This window comes from Cervus canadensis, chromosome 22, assembly GCF_019320065.1.
Source record: "Cervus canadensis isolate Bull #8, Minnesota chromosome 22, ASM1932006v1, whole genome shotgun sequence".
Taxonomy (NCBI): domain Eukaryota; kingdom Metazoa; phylum Chordata; class Mammalia; order Artiodactyla; family Cervidae; genus Cervus; species Cervus canadensis.
The window spans coordinates 31,887,199-31,906,102 of record NC_057407.1 but is presented as its reverse complement, the minus strand read 5'-3'; the positions used below and the strand labels follow the sequence as shown (position 1 = coordinate 31,906,102).

Here is an 18,904-nt window from a genome sequence, read left to right as displayed (position 1 = left end):
CATCTCCCCTTCCCCCTTCCTTTTTCACCCAGTCACTCAGCCCTTCAGTCCTTTATTTCCGATTTCTTCTTTCTTGGTCTCTTCAGGCATTTTAAATGCCTGAGACTCAATTATACAGAGAAACTTACTCTGTAATTCCTGCCCCCATCCACAAAATTCTGAATTTATCTTCCATTTCTGTGAAACAAGAAACACATCTTAGGAAGTAATGGTGAAATTAACATTTTTGTACCAGTGGTAATACTAGTCCCCACTTTGTGGTGTTACCATAAAGAGAAGTGACATCTAGCCTCTAGTTAAGTACTGAAGTCAGATGTTTGTCATCACAGTCCATTGTGGTTTGTCTGTCTCCCTTATGAGATCATTGAGACATTAAGAGGACTCCTCATTTATCCATCTGCCATTCTGTTCTCCACCTGGGCCCCACATTACAGTCACGGAGAGAATTTGAAAGAAAATGAAAAGGTCAGGTGCCTAAGCCAGATCGAGTAGATCAGAAAGTTTGCAGCAGGGCCTGGGGTCATCGTTTTCCAGGTGAGTTTAATGTGCAGCCCCAGAGAGTAATGCCTCACAGGCGGCAACAATCGCTGTTAACAAGGATCATGCTGTCCTCATAAAGCAGGCTTTGGGCTAAGTACTTTCCTAGTAACACCTAATAACACAGATCTCCAGGTGATGCCGTTGCACCACCGAGGTCGAGAACCAGTGCCAGTCGCAGCGTTAGTTCGAGAAGCTTCACTACCCCCTCATGAGGTAGGCTGGCTGTTGCAGCATTTTACAGATGAGGAAACAGGTTAAGGGAGGTTGAGTGTGCTCGAGTCCCTCTGGGAGCAAGTCCCGTGGCGAGGCGGCCAGTCCAGCCTGAGCAGTCTGAGCCTGGAGCCCCGCCGTCCTCTCCTGCCTTCTTTAGGAGGAAGCACATCAGGGTCACTGAGCTGCGTTCTGTCGCCCTTCGCCCCACAGGACTCGGTTCGAGGTAAGGGAAGTGTCCCTGGGATGCTCCGTTTTCTTTCACTATCATGCCTCCTTGTGTTGCTTTTGGTAGCTCTGTGTATATGCTTATAGCATTTTTACACTCTCTGTGATGCTTTTTAGCTCAAAACACTTAAAGCCCCAATATATTATTTTGTATTATGAAAAAATCCTGAGGCCTTAATATAATTAAAAGAGGACATGACTTGATTTCAAATGCACATTTGCAAATAACAATATTCTCCCATCCTAGGATATTTGATAATGATGGCTTTCTTTTATTATTATTTTTTGATGATTTTAAATGAAGCAAGGTGGAATAGTATGTCTTTGCTCTAAAGGATTTGCAGTTTGGGTTTTCATCGTGTGTGTGAATAAAACTTGAGTTACTTAAGGGATTTAGTTTAAGCTCATAAATGATTTTAGCATAAGACCAAACAGAAAACCTAAGCCAACATTTCCTTTATTTTCAAGTCTTCATAGAAAAAAATCAAATTCCCTTGCTAGAAAAAGGAAACGTTGCCAATACCTGGGATCTATTTTTATAAAAAATAAATATTCTCTGAAGACATGCAGGTGGTCTAGGCTGTTCTCACTACTCCCCTCTTCTCTTCTGTAGGCACCGACCTCAAAATATCACCCACTCTGCCCATTCAGTAGAAACCCCCATTTTCAAACTTTCAGATCCCTGGTTCTCAAACTTCAAAACAATCTGGCTACTTTGGTAGAACATCAGTTTTTGAACCCCTCCTCTAGAGTTTCTGATGATAATTTGGGGGGAGAGAGGAATCTAGGCATTAGCATTTCTAAAAAGATCCCAGGTAGCACTGCTGATCCAGGAATAATACTTTGGAAACTACTGATTTGCAGTGAACATCCTGTAAAGAGCTGAACGTGTGTATATTTTTTAAAGTTCAAAATTTGGGGGCGTGGTAGTAAAGAACAAGTATCTTTTCATGTATTACCTAAAGGAGCATTTTTCTGACTAACATCAGCTAACAATAATGTATTAACAAGAATGCTACAAGAATGTATTGAGGCTTCCTAGATTTTGAGCAAGCGCCCCTGCCTCAAAAGGCATTTAATTAGTATTAACAGATGCAGCTCATTATCCTGAGCATTGTAGCACCCCTTGGTTACCTGCAGATGGCAGAATATTCTAGCATAAATGCCAGCTTCTATTTGTCTTGTGAAATGATTGATAACCTTCAGAAAGTTTTATGAAAATCAATGTGTGTGTTAAAGGAAAATATTTTAAAGTATAATGCACAGGAAAATGAATATTATTAACAATTTGAGTAATTAATTTGGCAGGTCTTGAAAAAGCAACATTTAATAGTAATTACTATAAATAGGTTTTCAATACTGTATAATAGGCTGTGTATTACTTGCTTTACATGAAATCTGTCTCTTTATGCTCAGAGCATACCTGTAAATGTTAATTATTTTTGCTGTTACATACAAAACAAATCTAAGTTTCAAAATTCTACTCATCCTTTAAGTTCTGTTTAGGCTTGTTCCACGAAGCATCTCTCAGTATCCCCATATATGAAGCAATCTGTACTGTCTTCCTCTACCTCTCCACTTCTCTCATAGTCATTTCATTGTCTTGGATTTCTGGTGTTTTGTTCTCATAGTCCTCATCCACAGAGATGTTGTGATAATTACAATTTTAAATGAGAACATGGTGTTGTAAGTGGGGTCTGGCTGCTTGCTGCTCTAAAGCCAGGAAAGAGACAATCTTGCTAGAAAGAGAAGTTTTCTGTTTCCTGGAGGCTGGCAGGAGGCTGGCTCCTGTCCAAAGCATCATTGATAATCATTGGGCAAGACCTCTTATAGATGGAGGGAGGAGGCTTCATGTAGAAACAACACAGTCAGCTCTGATGGTCGTCTTGAAGTTGGGTTATGCAGTGGTCTGATCAGCATCATTTTGATTGTTCCAAGGTAGGTTTGTTCCCATTTCTTTGAGGCCACTTTTTGGAATTGTGGCAGCTTATGTCACGACTAGTCCAGTCACTATGTAGTTTTCTTCCAGCTGATGGGGGTTTCAGTATCTATAAGACAGCTCAAAGGATATAGCTCAGAATCTTATCTTAAGAAGAACCAAAAGTCCTTGACTTTGTTTAACTAATAGTATTTGGTCTTGTTTGTTTGTGTTTACTTCTGCATTTTCTCACTTCTCTGATTAAACTTATTCTTCAACTAAAAGTTTTCTATAGATAGAAGTCAGACAGAGGATATGAGCTGGGGAGAAGGACCATGGAGTCCTCCTCCATTTCACATATACATGAAAGTTATTTATTTTTTAAAAAGGAAAGGCCATACAAATATACACTATGTAGTGAGTTGAAAGATGTCCTCCCCCCAAATACATTCACATCCCCAAATCCAGAACTCATCAATATGACTTTATTTGGAAAGAAAGATTTTTGCATATGTAATTATGTTAAGGATCTCCAACTGAGCTCATCCTGAATTATCCCAACAGGCCCTAAATCCAGTGGCAAGTAACCTTGCTAGTGACAGCCACAGGGAAGAGGAGAGGCCATTTAAGACAGAGGCAGAGATTGGACTGATACAGCCAGAAATGTAGAGAGAGATTGAGTAAGTTCTTCAGGTCACACAGCAAGTAAAGAGCAGTTGAGAGACACCACATTGCATTGCCTGACTCCAAATTTCAACCTGTCCACCACCTTGGTGGTTGTTTAATTGCTCAATCCTGTCTGACTCTTTGTGACCCCATGGACTGTAGCCTACCAGTCCTCTGTCCGTGGGATTTCCCAGATAAGAGTACTAGAGTAAGTAGCTATTCCCTTCTCCATGGGATCTTACTAACCCAGGGATCAAACCTGTGTCTCCTACATCTCCTCTGTTGGCAGCAGATTCTTTACCACTTTACCAAGTAAGTGACTGTGTCACAAAATTATAATTTCACTAGATAGATCAAAATTTTTATATTAGGTCTACTCGGAAAAAGACTACAGAACAAAAATTCTGACCAGACCTTGCCCCCCGAGGGTTGGGGGGAAATCAGACTCTTCCTGGAGTATGGTGCAAATCCAGTTTGAAGGAACATTTTCAATATTGTAATTTCATATTTCTCAGACACTGAGTTAACTTTTTTTGTTTAAGAAACTCAAGTCTTTATTTAATTGTGTTCCTCAAAGTGTCATTACAATCATTTTATCCCATGCGCCAGCTTTACCTGAGTGCTTTTATAAAGATGCCCCTTCACCCCTGCCTCCCAGGTATACGTCTCCTTAGTATGTATCCAAGCTGTGCACAGAGTTGCAGAATCACCACCCTCCTGTTGCCCTTGGCTACGACACCTCCAAAGTAGGACCTCATATTACAGATGTGATGTGTGGTCCAAGCAGGCTTTGAAGTCAGTGGATTTTGGCTAGAATATCAATGCAACCACTTAGCAACTTTCTCCACTTGGACATTTAAGCTCAGTCCAGTGAATGGAGTAGTATCTTCACACTGGGAGAGTAGTGGCAGGTTGGGGGTGGGGTGAGGGTGAAGAGGAAGTTTAAGAGTAAGGACATAAAACTTATAAACCAGTGGTATTTAAAATTAATCTTGAAAAGGAGCATTTCAATTGCCTAGCACTGACAGATTTCTGCTTCTTTAGTTGGAAATTAAGATTTTTTTTTTTAGTAATGATATGTATAGGGGGAAAAAGCTGCATCTTTATTTATTTATTTTTTTCAGGAGGTAGTGAAAGTTTTATTGTATTTATCATTCTGTGATCCTTTCTTTTTTTTTCTGTAGTTGAAATTTCTTTTTTTTTTTTCATTTATTTTTATTAGTTGGAGGCTAATTACTTTACAATATTGTAGTGGTTTTTGCCATACATTGACATGAATCAGCCATGGATTTACATGTGTTCCCCATCCCGATCCCCTCTCCCGCCTCCCTCCCCATCCCATCCGTCTGGGTCTTCCCAGTGCACCAGCCCTGAGCACTTGTCTCATGCATCCAACCTGGGCTGGTGGTCTGTTTCACTCTTGATAGTATACTTAAAAGTGCATCTTTAAACACCTCACTTATCCTCACCCCAGTATGATTCCCACCCATTGAGAAAGACAAGAAAGCAGCCTGCACCTCCCTATTCACACCAACTTCTGAACATCGTATCATTCTGCAGAATTCAGAGCAAACTCAACCACAATTGGAGAGTCATCCCCACCCTCCTGCCCTTGGCTTCTGTGTCTTCCTCTCACTTTGCTAAGGGACTCTGGTCTAATTCATGGCCGTTAAATACATTCATGATGAAATTCAATATATTCTCCTCTGAAAAACAGATATCACACCTTGAGAGTATATTGAATTATAACCTCAGTGCAGTGCCTGGCAAACCACAATCGCTTGAGGCGTGGGAAGCACTTACTGCCCCTGATCATGCCATTAGTTTCAGCCTTATTTGAAAATTAAATGAAGCCTATATATTGTTGTTCAGGTGCTGAGTTGTGTCTGACTCTGCGACCCCATGGACTGCAGCATACCAGGTTTCCCTCTCCTTTACTATCTTCTCTGACTTTGCTCAAACTCATGTCCATTGAGCCAATGATGTTTCTATGTGTGTGTGTGTGTGTGTATACACCTATATAGATATATATAGGGTTGACCAAAAAGTTCATTCAGGTTTTCCTGTAAGATCTTATGGAAAAACCCTTCTTGGCCAATGCAATATAAAAAACCTGAACTTTTTAAAATAGCTAGTATAAGTACCCTCATGGCATAACCATCTGTATGCACCTTGAAAACTCTGAATGTGTCCCTGTATGTTACACTTCTGAGTATCAAAGACACATGAGATACTGGATACCAGAAAGACTTAGTTACTGACTGCTTAAAAAAAAAAAAAAAAAAACAACTTTAGCACAAGTTTCTGTTTGGTTGAAGTTTTATCTTTTTTTCCCTCTCATATAATAATTCCTGTCCACAAGAAAGTCATTGCTTTAAAATGTTGGCCAGACCAGAAGACTCCTGCAATACCACTTTGCTTTTTATGAACCATTTGTCCCTTCTAGATATTTCTAATTGGCTACTACAAAATGTATTAATTTGAATGACCAGCCTCTTTGCTGGTTGCTCACAGCCAAAGATGTTGCATAAGGAAGAAGAGATGATTTGAAATATCTATGAATCAGCACCATCAGTTTCTCCACACAGCTAAATTTGGTCATTTTGGGAAATATAATATTATTTATTCATTTTGGCAAACCTCAGATCCCTGTCTGCAGTTTATTATTATATGTTGAATTAGAAGTCATTGGCCCTCTCCACTGGATGGAATTATCCATTGCATAATTGCATTCTCAGACTCCTCAGCACTTAGACCCTGATGTGATGGGCCATGATGGTTCCTCTGGTGCCTCTTGGTATACTGACACAAGCCAATAATTAATTCAGCTAATCATTGAGGAGAGTATCTGGTTTTAGGCACTACCTCTGGGACACAGGACATCATACTTAAAAACTGCAAAGAAATCCAAAATGTGGTGAGATCCATTCATCTCTTTCTACTTGCTTGGTATTTCTTTGTTTTCCGATATTCCCCAGCTTATGAAGTCATCTTAAATGGAGTCAAATATTTCCTTGAAATGAGAAAGATGTATTAGGCAAAAAATAAGTAGGATGGAAAGCTGACAGATATGGAAATGAGCTCCCAGTGAACAGAAGGCAAGAATGAGAACATCTATTAGATCTCATTGTAGAAAAATTCAACAGGAAGAATTCAGAGGAGAAGCATTTCTCTGCCTTTTTCAGGAGATGCATTTTCTTTCTTTGAATTAATTTATCCTAACATGGAAGCTATCTCATCTACTATTTAAAGACTAACAAAACATTAGTTTGTGGAAGCAATATTTCAGTGTAACATTTCAATGTCTTACACCCAATTCTTAAAATAAAAATTTTGTAGGGGTATAGAGAATCTTCCTGCAGTGTGGGAGACCTGGGTTCGATCCCTGGGTTGGAAAGATCCTCCGGAGGAGGGCATGGCAACCCACTCTAGTATCCTTCCCCAGAGAATCCCCATGGACAGAGGAGCCTGGCAGGCTATACAGTCCATGGGGTCGCAAAGAGCTGAACATGATTGAGCGACTAAGCACATAGCATACATAGCTTCCCAGGTGACACAGCGGTAAAGAATTTGCCTGCCAATGCGGAAGACACAGGTTTGTTCCCTGAGCTGGGAAGATCCCCTGGAGGAGGAAACGACAGCACACTCCAGAATTCTTACCTGGAAAATCCCATGGGCAGAGGAGCCTGGCAGGCTATATAGTCCATGGGGCTGCAAAGTACTGGACTAAGTGACTGAGCGCACACACACAGCATGCATACCAGAAAAGCGTACGTATAAGGCTCATTTGTTTTTTTAACACAGTAGGTAAGACCATGTAACCAGTGCACAGAGCAAAAGAAGGCATTAACAGTAGCAGACTTTGACTACCTTTGACTGTGTGGATCACAACAAACTGGAAAATTCTTCAAGAGATGGGAATTCCAGACCACCTGACCTGCCTCCTGAGAAATCTGTATGCAGGTCAAGAAGCAACAGTTAGAACTGAACATGGAACAAAGGACTGGCTCCAAATTGGGAAAGGAGTACGTCAAGGCTGTATATTGTCACCCTGCTTATCTAACTTACATGCAGAATACATCATGAGAAACGCTGGGCTGGATGAAGCACAAGCTGGAATTAAGATTGCCAGGAGAAATATCAATAACCTCAGATCTGCAGATGACACCACCCTTATGGCAGAAAGTGAAGAGGAACTAAAAAGCCTCTTGATGAAAGTGAAAGAGGAGAGTGAAAAAGTGCTTAAAGCTTAACATTCAGAAAACTAAGATCATGGCATCTGGTCCCATCACTTCATGGCAAATAGATGGAGAAACAGTGGAAACAGTGACAAACTTTATTTTGGGGGGCTGCAAAATCACTGTAGATGGTGACTGCAGCCATGAAATTAAAAGATGCTTACTCCTTGGAAGAAAAGTTATGACCAACGTAGACAGCATATTAAAAAGCACAGACATTACTTTGCCAACAAAGGTCCATCTAGTCAAGGTGGTGGTTTTGGCAGTATTCATGTATGGATGTGAGAGTTGGACCATAAAGAAACCTGAGTGCCAAAGAATTGATATTTTGGGGGTTTTTTTTGTTTATTTGTTTTTTTCATTTATTTTTATTAGTTGGAGGCTAATTACTTCACAACATTGCAGTGGGTTTTGTCATACATTGACATGAATCAGCCATGGATTTACAAGTATTCCCAACTGTGGTGTTGGAGAAGACTCTTGAGAGTCCCTTGGACAGCAAGGAGATACAACGAGTGTATCCTAAAGGAGATCAGTCTTGAATATTCATTGGAAGGACTGATGTTGAAGCTGAAACTCCAATACTTTGGCCACCTGGTGCAAAGAACTGACTCATTTGAAAAGACCCTGATGCTGGTAAAGACTGAAGGCAGGAGGCGAAGGGGATGGTTGGATGGCATCACTGACTCAATGGGCATGAGTTTGAGCAAGCTCCGGGAGTTGGTGATGGACAGGGAAGCCTGATGTGCTGTGGTCCTTGGGGTTGGAAAGAGTCAGACAAGACTGAGTGACTGAACTGAACTGAGTAGCAGACTACGCCTGATCAAGGTTATTCAAGGCTGAAAGTGAAGTGAAAGTGAAAGTGTAAGTCGCTCAGTCGTGTCCAACTCTTTGCTATACAGTCCATGGACTTCTCCAGGCCAGAATACTGCAGTGGGTAGCCATTCCCTTCTTCAGGAGATCTTCCTAACCCAGGGACTGAACCCAGGTCTCCCACATTACAGGCAGATTCTTTACCAGCTGAGTCACCAGGGAAGCCCTATTCAAGGCTGCTGTCCTCCCAAAGGTAAGCAGTGACTTGTAACCCCAGAGGTTTGTTTCACCTGTTTCTGAATCTTCGTAAACAGACCCATACAATTTGTGTTCTTTTAGGCCTGTCCATAGCCCACCAGGATCCTTTGTTCATGGGATTCTCCAAGGAAGAATACTGGAGTGGGTTGCCATTTCCTTCTGTGGGGGATCTTTCTGACCCAGGGATTGAACCTGCGTCTCCTGAAGCTCCTGCACTATGGGCAGATTCTTTACCGCTAAGCCACAAGGGAAGCCCAACATTAAGTTTCTTTCATGCCACAGCAAGTTGAGATTTTCCCCATGCCATTACATTGATTTCATCTCATTGCTCTCTGGGATGCTATTGTACAACTATGGCGTTGTGTGTCCATTCTATTAATGTCCATTTGGATAGCTTGCAGCTTAGGGTTATTATGAATAATGCTGTTAGGAACATTTAGCCCAAGCCTTTTCATGTGCAAGTTTACACATTTATTTTGGTTGCATGACTGGAAGTGGATTACTAGGTCATAAGGTAGGCTTATGTTGAGCTTTACTAAACCTTGACAAAGAGCTTTTAAAGTGATTGTATTCACTTGCACTCTGACCAACAGTACTTCAGAGTTCAGTTATTCTGCATGTTTATCAACATGTAGTATTATCTCTTTATAATTTAGCCATTCTGTGATGTAAAATAATATCTCAGTAGGATTTAACTGCATTTATTTGGTGACTAATGAAGCTGAGTACCTTTTCTTATGTTTTGATATCTTTTTTTTTTTTGGGGGGGGGGGGGTTCCAAGTTTTTGCCCAATTTTCTCTTGGGTCATCTTCTTTTTCCCTTATTGATTTGTTGAGTACCTTTGTAAGCTCTGTTCCCTAGTTCTTTCTCTTATTTATCTTCAGTGAATATCTTCCTCCACTTTTTGAGTTGCATTTTCACCCTCTAAATGATATTTTTTGAGAAACAGAGATTCTTTCAATGTAATGCACATTACCTCTTCTTTTATAAGAGTCTTTTCTTCTTAACAAATCGTTACACCAGATCAAGAAGATATGCTCCTATTTTATTTTTCTAAAAGCTTAATTGCTTTATCTTTACCATTTAGATCCACAGTCAATCTAGAAGTGATCTTTTTTGGTAGTTACTTACCCTGTTTGTCCTCTGAGCTATTTAAGTAAAATCATTCTTCCCATCAGAGGATAAATATTTAACAAAATGGAATTATATTTTTCTTGTTTTCATGCTTTATATTTGGTAACTAGTTTTGTGCACTTAGCAGTTAATAATGTACTTTGTTAAAATATAGATATACATTATTATCTTTATAACTCTGATGGTCTATTGAATGGTTGGGGAATTATTTAACTCACTTCCTGTTGGTAAATATTGAGGTTGGTCCAAATCTTTCCAAGTAATCAATGCTATGAAAGTGATCTTTAAATGGATTTGTTGTTTAGGTTCTAAATCACATCTGACTCTTTTGCAACCCTGTGGACTAGAGCCTGCCAGGCTCCTCTGTCCATGGGATTTCCCAGGCAAGAATACTGGAGTGGGGTCTAGTTTCCTTATCCTGGGGATCTTCCTGACCCAGGGATCAAACCCATGTCTCCTGCTTAGCAGGTGGATTCTTTATCACTGAGCCACCTGGGAAGCCCAGGTGAATGTATAACTTTAAATATTTATTAAAACAGTTATTTTTAATCAAGAATTAGGTTGCTGGGTCAAAGGGTACCCACATTTTAAAGTTTTGAGCAAAAGTGGATGTACCATGGAACTTAAATTTCAGAGCCCTCTACCTTCCACAAGCATCTTTGAAGTTCCCTGTAGCAAATTTTTTATTTGTAATTTTGTATCTTATAGCAGTGATTGCTAAAAGCTTTTTCTTCCATTTGGCCCTTATGGTATCATCAATTGAACGTATCATTTAAAGGGCCCGTTCTTGCTTTGATACAGTATACCTTTGGTTTGATAAAGTCCACTGGGCCTGTTGTCTGTGTTTATCGTCCAACCAGTTGTTACTGGGAAGAAGTGCTTGGCTGACCCATAGGGTAAAGAGCACCTCTCTAATATATTTCTGGTTACATTTTGTGTTGATCTTTCCATGATAACAAAGAATGCCATCCATGTGGATTTCAGATCAAGAAAGAAACAATACATGCTTGCCCTTGTGTCCTAAGGAAAGGATAGTATTTATTCTAAGATGTATGCGTGACTTTGTGTAAAGAGGAGAAAACAAAAATGCAATTTACTATTTTTTGGAATTCAAGTGATTTGAACCTGATTTAAAATGAAAGTTAAGGTCAGACTGCCACACCACCTACTTAGATTGCAGCTTTATGTCTTTACTCTTAAATTTTCACTATAAAATTTTCTTCCCTGGAAAGTAAGTGCCTCCAGTTTGTTTTTGCTATGAGGTGTGATAAATTCAGCAGCATCTAATCTGAGCCTGTTGTTTAAATCATTAAAATCTTTATCTAATCTCAGTCACTGCCTAATAACACATGAGTGATCAAACTTCTGTGTCCATTTAAAACAGGGCACCTAGCTACCCTCTTACTTAAAAACTGATAAGTAATCCTTTAAACTTAGGAATGCTTCTTAATAAAAAGGAACATGTAGAAGTCATTAGCATGGAATGTAAATTTAAAGCTGCTTGATTTAGAATGTATTTCAGTTCTTGCTCCTCCCTCATATTTATATTTTTTAGCTGGTGGCTTTTTTTTTTTCAAGTGATTTTTTTTCTGCATGATGAGTGAATACACCAACCCTTTAACAGCTTGTTGGCCATTTGCACAAGAAGTGAAAGCACTTTCATGAATACAAGTTACTCAATTTTTGGCATGGAGTTTGATTTTGACCGTAACTGTCAGTAATCATTGCTGCCTGCAGATGTTAGTGGTTGCTGTCCATCATGCTGAGTGGTCCCAGGCCGTCAGATTAAGCTGAGGCATCTGGAAACACCACATCTGAACATCGGTTTTATGACACCCAGCAAGGAGCCTTCTTTTATCGTAATACCTAAAAGTTTCTGAGCCAAGAGGCCATTGCCTGATAAACTTTGCAGAAACGTCACCTGGTATTAAGAGAAAAAATTTCCTTCCAGAACAAAGACCCCAGAGGAAAAAGCAACTCAATTCATGAAGGATGTAAATAAATACACCCTAAGTTTTCAGGGAGCGTCTTCGGGTACTTTTTTTTTTTTTTGCTTGTCACTTAAGCATTTTACAAGTTCTGCTGACTTTCTAGATCAATCGGAAATAAAAACTACCATTCTCCATCTTTGCAGTCAAATCCACTTGTATGGATAGCACCATGGAACAGGCAGAACTCTGAGCTTAGGACACTATTGTTTGTGTGTTAGTCGCTCAGTTGTGTCTGACTTTGTGACCCTGTGGAATATAGCCTGCCAGGCTCCTCTTTCCATGGAATTCTCCAGGCAAAAATACTGGAATGGGTTGCCATTTCCTTCTCCAGGGGATCTTCCCAACCCAGGGATTGAATCCTGGCCTCCTGCATTGCAGGCAAATTCTTTACCATTGAGTCACCAGCGAAGCCAAGATGCATTGAGAATAACCCAAAATGCCCTTGGGCTTCCTAGGTGGCTCAGTGGTGAAGAACCCGCCTGCCAAGCAGGAGATGCGGGCTTGGTCCCTGGGTCAGGAAGATTCCTTGGAGAAGGAAATGGCAACCCACTCCAGTATTCCTGCCTGGGAAATCCCATGAACATAGGAGCCTGGTAGGCTACACAGTCCATGGGGTCACAGAGTTGCACATGAGCATCTGCCTGCAATGCAGGAGACCTGGGTTCAATCCTTGGGTCGGGAAGATCCCCTGGAGAAGGAAATGGCAACCTACTCCAGTATTCTTGCCTGGAGAATCCCATGGACGGAGGAGCCTGGTGGGCTACAGTCCACGGGGTCGCAAAGAGTCGGACACGACTGAGCAACTTCACTTTCACTAGCAACTAAATAGCACGGTAGCAGAAATGCCCTAAATCACACTATTCTCTTCCACTGCCAGAAATTAAAAAAAAAAAAAAAACCTGGAAACCCTACATACTTAATTTCCTCCTAATGTTAAGGACTTTTGGACTTTTGATTATTTTTTAATTTTTTTTCAGTTTTATTGAGATATAATTGCTATACAACATTGTATAAGTTTAATGTGTATAGCATAATGATTTGACTTACATTAAGAAACATTTTCAAGTTACTTCATTTCTTCATTATTTTAATGAATTAAGCAAGGCAGAATTGAGTTATCTCTATGAAACCCTCTCTGATACATGTCTTTATAATTGTACTGAGTATTTTTATTAATAAATATTCTAAACTCTTCTGATATGTTAAAATATATTTATTCATTTCACCTCCATATATGAGATTAGACTTCTCAGTGAAAGGGTATGAACATCTTTAACTTGAGAAACGTGGCCAAATTGGAAATACTACAGATAATAGGGTTGTACCATTTTCTCTCACTTATTTCTGTACTTTCTATTTCTTAAAGATTCCATCTTTATATTAAAAAGTATATTTCTTAGCCTTGTTGCTTGCCTTTTCAAAGTATTGTTATGAGGTTTTTTCCCCCTGGGTATTTTGAAATTTTCTCTTTTACTTTGATTTTCAATACTTTGATGATAATGGGTGTCAGTGTGTTCTTCGTTCTTCATCAGAATCACTGAGCTCACAGAATCTGTGACATGGGGTTTTTCACTTTTGAAAATTCTTGGTCATTGTCTCTTCAGCAGTTGTTTGTGATCCTTTGTTTTCTCTCCTTCTAATACACCAAATAAGTGTACAATATGTTTAGACTTTTGGCTGTGTCCCTCATGTCTCTTATACTTTTAAAATTCTCTTTTTTCTTTTTCAGTTTACCTAATTTATTGAGTCATCGTCAGGTTCACTTACTCATAAGGTTTGCTGTCTCCAGTATGCTGTTAAACTTATTTAATTTATGTGTAATTTCCAATGTTTTAATTTCTAGGATATTTGCTGATTTTTATAGATTCACATTTTCTATTGAAATTCTCAATCTTTTCATCCATTTTATCCATCTTCTCTGTATTCATCATGGCCATGTTTAAATTGTGATTTGTTAACTCCCACATCTGGACCATCTGTGGACCCACTTTTACCGTGTGTTTCTTTTTGGATTACCAATCACAGTTGTATTATACATTATATGTCTCATACTTCGTGAATGTGTGCCAGACATTGTATTTAGAGAATCCAGGAAGTTACAAGTAATGTTTTTCCTAGAGACAGTTCCACTTTCTTCTGCTTGGAAGTAAAGAGAGAAGCCCATTTTCTCAATCCAAGCAGAGACTGAGCCAGCCCAGGACTGAATTTTTCTCTCAGTAAGATACGGTTCTTCCCTGCGTCATCCTTGTTGCTTAGGCATGGCTCTTCTCATGTTTGTTTGCAAGTCTGACTCTTTAGACCTAAAAATGACAGATTCAGTGCAGCTCTTGGGAGGTTTTTCTCTTGAACATTTCATCTCCAAATGTTCAAAACTGAGCAATGTTTTTAAAGAAAATAAAACAAGTTAAAAACAAGTGGTTTGTTTGAAGAGAGCCCCACTTCTCCACTTTGTCTTGAAACCATGTCAAGATTACTGGGAAATTTATTCTGGCTTTAAGGATCCTTTTGTCTCCTCTCCTAGCTTCCTATGTACATCCCAGAGCCTGTTAAACGCCAAGTGGATAAAACCAGTTGGATTTGGGCCTCCTTAAATTTCCAATCCATCAGCCAGCATCAAGTACCCACAAAAAAATTTCCAGTTTCTCTTTCCTTGAGTAGAGTTTCCCTGTTTGGATCAGGCCTTAACCTTTATGCAGCCCAAATCAGTAAATATCCCAGGATAAAAAAAAACAACTGGTGATTCTCAGCTCACATTTGAAGTCCCCTCCATTCTGCTCTGAGGTCCAGCTTATCTAATCCTTGTCACTTCTGTAGCTTTCCAGTGTCTTCAAACATATGTCTTTGGTAACTTCTCTGGCTTTTCTAGTACTTGCAATAAAGGTGTTGCCCTGCTTTGAGTTTCTACGGCCAGACTATAAGTAAAAAGCATTCAGTTTATTGCCCAAAATATGAGGCCGAAGGAGTCTTTGTGACTTTAGGGGGAAACCTGATGGTAACTGAGAAGCTTAGAGTTTTGATGCTAATCTCTGCTGCTTCCTTGGGATCACTTGACTTTCTCTGCATTGGGAACATCCACTTTTCCTTACAAATAATCCTGAACTAAGTATGGGGTGTTTAAGAATCCCTAGTCTGGTATTACCACCCACCTCATATTTTTGACTCTAGTAACATCAGATGGCTTATAGTCCTTTCTCCTGGGCAATCCATCAGCTTGTTCAGTCCTCTATGATTTTGCTTGTTCCCTTCTATGCACTGCATATGCTTTTCTCTGACCTTTATCTGCTTAAGTAACCTTCAGAATACTTGGTGCAGGTATCATCTCATTACTAAGGCTTCCAAATTAAAAAGGGTGCCACTCCTCTGCTACCTCTACATACCCCTCCATACTCAATTGTATTCTATCATTCTATAGACACAGTTGAAAATAGGCATTTAAGCACTCCACAACTAAAGAGAGTTACCAAAAAGTTGGGGCCAACAACTTGCATCTCAGGCTTTCTGATACTTGGTTGAGAAGTCCCTACCACCATCAGTCACCCCCATCTATTCTTCCCCATTCACATAAACTGATTACTAAAGAGAAGAAATGTTGACTTGAGCTAAGCTACTCCACGATATTGCTGCCTTGGCGTCTGTTTTGTTTGGCAAAATGACCAGCAGAGACCTTAAACAAACACTAGTCTCTTCATGCAAACACACATCCTAGTTGTCAGCCTGCAGAATAACAAGCAAATGTAAGTTTTTGATAAAACTTCCCCAACAGCACTTATGATCAGCTGTCTCCCTGGTGTACCTGAATCTTTTTGTTCTATGCACCTCTTAGGTAAGACTCTCGTGAGGTTAACCAAAATTCTGTTCTTTTGGTTTGAATGGACAAATCTGGGCCTAGCCTGGGAAACCCAAAGCACTCCACCCGTGGATCCTAATAAAGGAATGTGCCCAGGGCCCTGCCTGTCCCTGTCAACAGAGAGAGTTGAAGATCAACTCTCTCTGAACTCTGCCTTGACCTCCCCGAGTAACCCCTGGGGGCAGGCTATGCACTTCCTCCAGGACCTGTGAGTCATAAACTTTCTATTTCACTTTCTCTTGTGACCTGTTGTTGAACAGGTCACCATCTGGCATCATGTGCTCCACTTAACAAATGTTCGCTGAACTAAGTCCTACCAGAAAGGAGATAGAAAGGAAAGTCAGACTCAGGTCCCACAGACTTTCTCCAACAGTCCAATCCTTTTCTGTGTTCTCCCTGGAAACTTCTTCACACTTCATTTCCATGCAAGTGAGACAGAAGCTTTGAAATATCTGTTCATAGACAGGCCAGGAATTTCTTTTCTTATTTCTTGATTTTTATTGAAGTATGATTGATTTACAATGTTGTTAATTCCTGTTGTACAGTAAAGTGATTTGGTTATATATATAAACATTCTTTTTTAAAATATTCTTTTCCATTATGATTTATCATAGGATATCTTTGGTAAGTTGGAGAATAACCGCTTTACAATGTTGTGTTAGCTTCTGCTATACAGGAACGTGAATCAGTTATAAGCATACCTATACCCTTCCCTCTTGAGCCTCCCTCCTAACCCCATCTCACTTCTCCAGGTCATCACACCAGGGCTGTGTGTGTCACACACAGGTGACACACCTCACTTCTCCAGGTCATCACACACACATAGCACCAAGCTGGGCTATCTGCTTTATACATGGTAGTGTAGGGGTGTCAGTGTGATTCTGTTTGTCCCACCTTCTGCTGCTCTATCCGTAAGTCTGTTCCCTACATCTGCCTTTCTATGCATGCCCTGCAAATAGTTTCATCAGTACCATTTTCTAGATTCCGTATATATGCATTAATACACAATATTGGTCTTTCTCTTTCTTACTTCAGTCAGTATGCTAGACTCTAGATTCATCTATATCACTACAGATGACTCAGTGGAATTTTTTACACTGGTTAGATATTTGCTTAGACAATGTACTTGACATCCCTTTTTGTTGATTTTTTTTTTCCTTTTTCTGCTCAGGAAAGAGAAATTTGGGGGGAAGATGGCATATCATTTACTCTTCACAATCTGAGTCACTTAGCTCTTGTCATGCAAAAGGGCTGCCTGCCAGACAAAAGGCTTATGCCTCCCAAAGATGTGGGGTGGACCCCTGAGTGTAGGAGTGAAGAGGACAGGAAAAGGGGTTGACCTTGAGTCTGGCTCTGAAGTGAGCCTGCTGGTCCCAGTATCACTCACTGGCTTCAGGGATTTGGACAAACACTTCCTTTTTCTAAGCCTTAATTTTCCCATCTGTAGAAAGGGGTAGCCTAAAAACTGACCTTAACAATATTTTAACAGGGAAAATAAAAAACAGTGAAAGAAAGATGTTTAATATAGGGCTTAGCATAAAATAAAGGCATATTTAATGTTAGTAAATAAATGTAACCATTGATTTTTTTTTCCTCTGCTTCTAAGATTAGACTTTGTTACAGTTCTTTATCAGAGTTGGATTCCTAAATCTTCTTTCTCTTCCTTCTTCACCCTGGCATGGCCTGGGTCACCCTCTGCCCTGTTTAGTTTGGGGGCACTAATATACAAAACATATATAATGAGATTCTTAGCCCCAAATCCTCGGCTACCAGCAAAGGAAATCAGCTGACTCTGAGTTAGACTTGCAGTAATCAGATTGCTATCACCAATACCAATCCAGGAAGCCAAAAAATAACCCTTGTAACACTGGTCCCCAAATAGACAGGACTTGATTATTATCCATTATTATTGATAATAGTTAAATTATCAATAATAATTATTGCTATTGACAGCAGTTATTATTGAAAGTTTCCCTAATTTTATTCCTGCTTCCAAGTTAGGACCAACCAGAGAAATTCAAATATGCCAATAAGCAATCACACAGGATGCCTTGCTTCTATTAATAATTTTCCTGGGTGCTTCTTCCCATGCCACCAGCCTCTAATCCGGGCAAGACTGAAGCCTTCCCTTTGTCCTCTATAAAGCTCCCCCGCTCCTCTGCTTGCCTTTGAATCTCTGCCAAAACACAAGTGATGGTGGCCGACTCCCTTGCTCTAGCGGTCTCTGAATGAATTCCTTTGCTTGTTTTCATTTATGTGGTCTTTGTTTAGTTCCACAATATTTAAGTACAAAATCTTGCTTCAACTTTATCTTAATGAAATCTGATCACATATTAAGCTATGATTGTACAGTATCATGAGACTGCCTGGTCCTGCTTCAAGGGACCACAGAGGCTTAATCTCTGGCATCTCAAAAGCACCCAGACTAAAACAGAGCACAGAGAGAAGTAAGTTAAAGTCCAGAATACCTAACAGGAAGCAATTAAAGATTTAAGAACCACTAAAAGTAAGTGAGGGCTACCTCTGCCCTAGCAGAGTAGGTCAGTTCTGAGAGGATGACCTGGTTGATCTGTTAGGTAATTAGAAGTGTCACCCTAAAATTAATTACATAGTCAGATGAACCACTGACCCACTGACATCATCACAAATGGTCAGCTCATTTCCTCTGTTCTCAAATTACCCAGAAACACAAATGTGTTAGGAATTCCCAAGCTTTCAACAGCAGTTTTTGTTAATGCTTTTTCATTAACCTATGCATACATTACTTTAAAACAATAATGTAAAGATACACTGATATATTCTTTAATAAATAGATTATTTTCTCCTGCTAAGGAGTTTTTAACTCCTGTTTCAAAATTAATGATTGCTTCCTTTTATTTTGGGCTTTCTTGGTGACTCAGACAGTGAAGACTCTGCCTGGAATGCGGAAATCAAAAGGAATTCTGTTGTCTTGGAAGGCTGAGTGGTGGGGAGTGAGGGCAGGTAACCCAGTAGGGAGAATAGAGCACCAAACATACGACAGAATGTGGAAGGGGAGTACTCTTCCATTTGTAAGTGTAT

At 39.8% G+C, this 18,904-nt stretch overlaps 1 long non-coding RNA gene across 2 annotated transcripts in view; it reads left to right on the top strand.

Annotated features, from left to right (window-relative positions):
- Positions 1-364: 364 nt before the first annotated feature.
- The window catches only part of LOC122425103, a 207,789-nt gene continuing 189,249 nt past the window's right edge, over positions 365-18,904 (top strand). Inside the window, exon 1 of one of the 2 annotated variants that reach the window (XR_006264697.1) lies at positions 365-976. This is a non-coding gene — a long non-coding RNA (uncharacterized LOC122425103). The remainder of the gene's footprint in view (positions 977-18,904) is intronic. The other variant, XR_006264696.1, reaches the window with a different exon arrangement.